The sequence below is a fragment of the Eulemur rufifrons genome, chromosome 8 (genome assembly GCF_041146395.1).
Source record: "Eulemur rufifrons isolate Redbay chromosome 8, OSU_ERuf_1, whole genome shotgun sequence".
Taxonomy (NCBI): domain Eukaryota; kingdom Metazoa; phylum Chordata; class Mammalia; order Primates; family Lemuridae; genus Eulemur; species Eulemur rufifrons.
Genome location: NC_090990.1, coordinates 40,481,746 through 40,487,858, shown reverse-complemented (window position 1 = coordinate 40,487,858; position 6,113 = coordinate 40,481,746).

The window sequence follows — 6,113 nt, the reverse complement described above, 5'->3', positions numbered from 1 at the left end:
ACTTTTGGAATGAGCCTTGTGTGTTCATTTGAAACAATAACGTCTGCCATTTTAACAGTACAGTGGTTTCTTATGCCTTTTCTTTCTTTTTCTACTGATTCCACACTCAAAAAAAAAAGAAAAAAAAAAATGAGTGGTTGGGAAAATGTGGTTTAAACCATTTCTTCCCACAGTATCAGGAGCAGCAGCCTCCAACCACCATGGTGATCTTGTCCTGGGTACAGAGCTGGATCCAGAGCCACATCAGGGGGTGACTTTAAGAGCTGGTCTCTGCCTGAATTCTGTGGAAAACTGGAAGCTGACTTGAGCTACCACAGCAGAGCCACCTACTTTCATTGCCCCTGCACTCTAGGAACATAACCAGGTCTGCCATCCTTGGCCCCCCACGGTCTCTACATGTCCCAGTCTGACAAAAATCTGTCAAGGCCAAGCTCAAAGCTACTACCTCTTGAAAACCTACCTGACAGCTCCTAGACATGGTTTTTCTTCTGCCTCCCACAGCACCGGTCGAGTCCTTATTCTGTGTGTACCCAGCTCATTGTACGGTGGTCCAGCCTCTTGTGCCAGGGGCCTGAGTTGATTGCTAGTGCACTGCAGTGCTTGTATGGCCAGTGGTTCTGCCTGCTAAACAGCCTCCTGGCAGCTAGTTACTGCGGCTGCTGTTGGGCCAGAGTAACCCCAGCCCCAGGCGCACGTCTCTGGTTTCCTAAGGAACGTATATGCTGAGCTCTAATGCCCGCCCCACCATTGCAGCTCTGGGCCCAGGATTCCTCTGGAATACTTTAGATTTCCAGGCCAGGAGACGAGGATTCTGAGAGCAAACCTAGAAAGGCTAGATTACAAGGCAGGGGATCTTACCTTTCCTGCACACTAGAATCACCTGGACCCCACCCAGAGGGTCTGGTGACAATGTGGGCTGTGGCCTGGGCAGTGGGAAGTTTAAAACTCGCCAGCTGGTTCTAATGTGCAGTCAGACTCGACTGAGAGCCCATGGTGTAAGGGCCACCTCCTCGGGGCCCACTTTGCAGTGCATTTCTTTGAGTTATTTCAGTTGCGCATTATCAGACTCGTACGGTCACTCTGCTTTTAAGGGTCTGGGCATTTATTTGCTGAGGGCCTGCCATGTGCCACTGTGCTGTGAGGTACTTTTATATACTGTTTCCAGGCCTTACAATTGTGCAGGGTAGGTGGTGTTATTCTCATTTTACAGATGAGGAAAGCTGAGGCTCTGTTTAAGCGACTTACTGAGAGATGGATGGCCATTAATGATCACAGCTAGAATCCGGGCACTGGCCAGAAACTATGCCCTTCCCACTACACTGCTTGGCCTCTGCCTAGGCAAAAGTGATTGCAGTAAATAAAACCATTATTGTTTATATCTGTCTAATCAAGTTAGCCCAAAGTATGTTAGAAATTAGAATTCATGCAAATAGAAGTTTTACATAATTTTTAAACTTTAAATTTGTGCTCCATAAGCTTGCTTATTTGTGGAAGACTAGCCTAACAGAAACACTTCTAAAAACCAGATTCCAGAGATGGCCAATTAATTTTAAACTCTTCCTACATGTGTGAGTCCTTGATTTGAGGATGATGTAGAATCCTGGAACTTTAGAATGGAGGAGAACTTGGAGCTAGCCTTTCCAGCCCTTGGTTCACAGATGAGAAGCAGATCTGGAGCAGGAATGAACCTGCCACATGTCATCTGACTAGCAAAATGCCTGAGGACAGGCCAGGTGCCACATCCCCTCTGGCTGATCCTGTTGAAGAGCAGACTGGCTAGGTCCACCTATGAGCCAGGAAGCCTCCTAGGTTTGCTGAAACAGGGACCCATCCTCTTTATTTTACAATAGGAGGACAAGCACGGGAAACACAGAGAGTTGTCCGAGGCCACTAGGTGTCCTAATCGCTGTGCCAGTGTTTCTTCCCGTAGCCAGGGGCAATGTGATTTGGTGGAAAGATCAGAGCCTTGAAGAGACATAATCCTGGATTCCCTACGTAGCGGGGATGTGACCTCAGACGAACTACTTGCCCTTTGTAGGTCTCAGATCTTCATTGGTAAGACACTCATTTGGCCAGTGGTATCCACCTTGTAGAGTGGTTTGGGGGTTGACGGAGCCCACTTGTATGAAATGCCTAATCCTTAGACTGCACTGGAGAAACATCTCCCTAACACCCAGCGACTTAGGAAATCCCCCCACTGGGAGCTCAGGTTCTGCTGTTAACTTTGTTATCTCAAGACCTGGATCTTGTTTTCTTGATACGATGCTTTACAACTTTCCTGGGAAATGCCGTGAGCAAGAATTAGGTAACGCCTGCAGAATGGTTTCATCTCCTTAGAGGAAAGACAAGTGCTCCGACTGCATACCTTACTCTCTCATTTCTGAACTGCCAATTTTACCTCTTGCCATAAATTGATGAAATGGGGATGCTGGCAAAATAGCAGGTACAGGCTGTATTATCATTGCTCATTCCTTGGGGAGATCTAGAAGCAACTGGCTGGGAAATATTTAGCAGAATTAATACTTGGGGACAAAGGCTGGTGCATAACAAAACCATCGTGCAAATCAAGCTTAGAATGTAAATCAAGGGCTCCATTAATATTCTGTGTTTTAATGGAAGAAACACCTGCTGGGCTATCAATAAAGGAGCTTCACAGAAAGCTGTTGAAATTGTCACTTCCTTAACTACTTGAGTGCCAGGGCTCTTCAGAGTTCCCACAATGCATTTCTTTACCAAGATGCCAGAATGCTTTTTAGAATGGATTGTTCTGCATCCAAGGGCACATGAGGCTTTGTTCTAGAGTTAGGAAAAGGGCGGAACAGGGTGGCTCCCACCTGTAATCCTAGCACTTTGGGAGGCCCAGGCAGGAGGATTGCTTGGACTCAGGAGTGCGAGACCAGCCTGAGCAACAGCAGACCCCATCTCTACATCTCTAAAAATAGATTAGCCAGGTGTGGGAGGCGGAGGCAGTAGGATCGCTTGAGCCCAGAAGTTGGAAGTTGCAGTGAGTTATGATGATGCTACTGTACTCTAGCCTGGGCAACAGAGCGAGACTGTCTCAAAATATATAGAGAGAGAGTGTTAGGAAAGGGGTTTTTAAGTTTTCTTATAATGTGGAAAATGGGAAAATATTTTAATGATGTTATTGCAAACGTAAGTAGTGTTTGAAAAAATCAAGGTATCTCACTTAGTTTAAAATAATGACTTATAGTGACTCAGACTAGAGACTGCAGTCAGACTGCCTGGGACACTTCCTAGCCACGTGACCCTGTGCAAGACACTTCTTCAGACTCTCTGCACTTCAGCTTCGTTATCTGTAAAATGGGGACAACAGTGCCTGGCTTATAGCAGGTGCTTGGTAAGTGGCAGCTGCCCTTACATTAAGTGATACTTTGCACAAGGTAGGAGGGCGGGTGGTACACTACGGGCCAGCAGAATGGGGTGGCACCCGTAGGCTTCCCACGTTCGTTTCAGGCACCATGCTGGTGCAGGGATGGTGTCCATTGCTGCCAAGCCAACAACTCTCACGGCTGCTAATGAGCTCCCATGGTTAAGGCTTAATTGCACTTAGCTAATTAAAACTGTGCAGGGCCAGGAGAGTGAGAAGCCACTTGCCAGTTCATGGTAACTGAGGGCGCGTGTTTGCCAGGGCAGAACTTGCTGCCGAGGCTCCCCGAGAAAGCATGTATGTCGACAGGAGCCACACTGGCGGGGTGTTGAGTGCTGTGGGGATTTGGCTGTGGGCTCTGGCAGGAGTTTCTGCCGACAGTGGATTCCTCTACCCAGGCGGCCAGGTTGGGAACAGTGCATGACACAGTGAGTGCTCAGACTTTTCCTATTAGCTTGGTGTGAGCAAGGCAAGGGCAGCTGGGTCTATTGCAAACCCTATGAAGGCAGGGCCCGGTCTTGTTAATATTGGCGTCTTCTGAAGGGCTCAGAAGAGTCTTGAATTCAAGTTCTGGCTCTACACTTAACTAACTAGCTGACGTTGAGCAAGTTACTTAACCTCTCTGTGCCACTTTTCCTATAAGTAAAATGATGCTATAAAACACCTGCCTCCTAGAGGTGTTGGGAGGAGTGAGCCCGGCCACATAAAGCACCTGGAATGCTGCCTGCCGTAGCCTAAGTGCTCAGGAGCGGGTAGCTGTTGCGACTGAGCCAGGCTCGCATTCCACACGCGCTCCCCCTAGAATGTGCCCTTTCAAGGCTCCTTGCCTTCGCTTGAAGGCCCTTCCACCCTACCCACCCCCCCCCAATTCCTTCTTCAACTTCATAGCTCAAGTACATCATGTGTGGTGACTTCCACCTTTATCTGTTCAGAATTAATCACTCCTCTCTCTATGCCATCAGCCAGTAGTAATTTGCTGTGCACCTACTATGTGCTGAGCAGGGACAGTTCGAGGCCCTGGCAGTACAAAAGTGCAGGGTTCCTGGCCCCTGACTCAGTTTACAGAGAAGTAGGAGAACCATCAAGTAAACAATTACAGTGCAGTGTGGTAGGAGCAGTGATGGCACAGGGGCCATGTGGGCCATGCGGGAGAAGAAGCCAGGGAGGGCTTCCTGGAGGAGGCAGCAGGACTTGATTGAAGGCTAGGTGCTCCTACTGAAGGGAGGAACAGTGGGAGTGGAGGGGAGGAAGAAATGGAAGGAAGAGTAGTACAGGCAGAGGGGATAGATGTGCAAAGGCCCAAAGCTACGAGAGCATGGCAAGGTTGGGGGATGGAAAATAACAGTATCATAGGCTGAACACTTACTAGGAGACAAGCTCTATTCCAAGTGCATCACATAGATCAACTCATTTAATCCTCACAGCACCTGCATGACGTAGGTGCTGTTATCCTGCTCCTGTTGCAGATGAGGAAACTGAGGCACAGAGGCGCCTCCAGCTAGTGAGCTGTGGGGCCGGGATTGGAGCGCAGGCAGCCTGGCTCTAGAGCCGATACTCTCGGCCCCCGCATGCTCCTGCTGAACCTTTCCAGTGTGGTCAGGCTAAGGAGGTCCAAGAGCACCGATGAGGGAAGGGGGAGCCACCGAGGGCTCCAAGCAGGGACAAGGCTAGACTTGCGTGTGTGGCTGTACTTCTCTTCACTGGAGCAGTTCCCAGCCCAGGGTCAGACTTACCACATACACTCAATGTGACCTTGGAGGCAGAGGCTGCCTGATGCACTTGAGCCTTAGTGCCCTGCCTGTGGTAGGCGCCACATAAGTGTATGCAAAGCACATGGAGTAGGGAACACAGAGGAGGAAGGTGGGCTCTGGAGCCAGGTGCGTGGCTTCACATCCCGTCTCCGACACTCGCTCACGGTGTGACTGTGTGCCTCCATCGCCTGTTTATAAATTGGGATCACAGACCTGAGCTCACCTTGTCAGCGCAGGAACCCGACTGTCACGTGCAGCCGCACCACCTCGACTGCCCTGGGCCACTGTCCGGCCAGTGGGGCTCCCAAGCCCGTGCCCCTCCACTATCCCGGCCACCAAAACGGATGGACATTAGAGGCCAGAGGAGGCAGAGCCCATGGGCTGGGGAGGCCAAGAACCTTCCTGGAGGAGACGTGAGGTGGAACTGTTGGGCTGGAGGTTGGGAATGCTGCTGCTGATGCTTGCGTGTGCCAGTGGGGGCCTGGGAACAGGACGCGGGTTCATTTTGTTCTTTCACTCGCTAGTCCCTTTGTTCGTTCGTCTATTCGTCCTCTCGGTGCACTCATCGGCACTTACACTCACGGAGCTCACGTGTGAGGCGCTGGGCACTCAGGTGAATTCCTAACTGGCCCCTCACCTGCTGGAAGGGGAGGCAGACACCTGCACACCCGGGTGCCATGCAGTCAGTATCACAGGGGCTAGGACAGATGTCTGGAGGGTGAGGATGGGGGTGTGTGCAACATATCAGGGAGGGGCCAGGAAAATGCCAGCGAAGGCGCCCTTTGAACTTCTCCTAAAATAGGTAGTTTTTTGGCAGGTGGACCAGGCAGGGGAAGGACATTCCAAGTAGAGGGAACTGGAACAAAGGCATGGAAATATGAAGCAATCCAGTGTGTCGGGGGAACTCTAACCAGATTGGTGTGGGCAGTGGGAAAGAGGAAGCCGGGAGAGGCCAGCCAGGGCTTGGGCAGAGC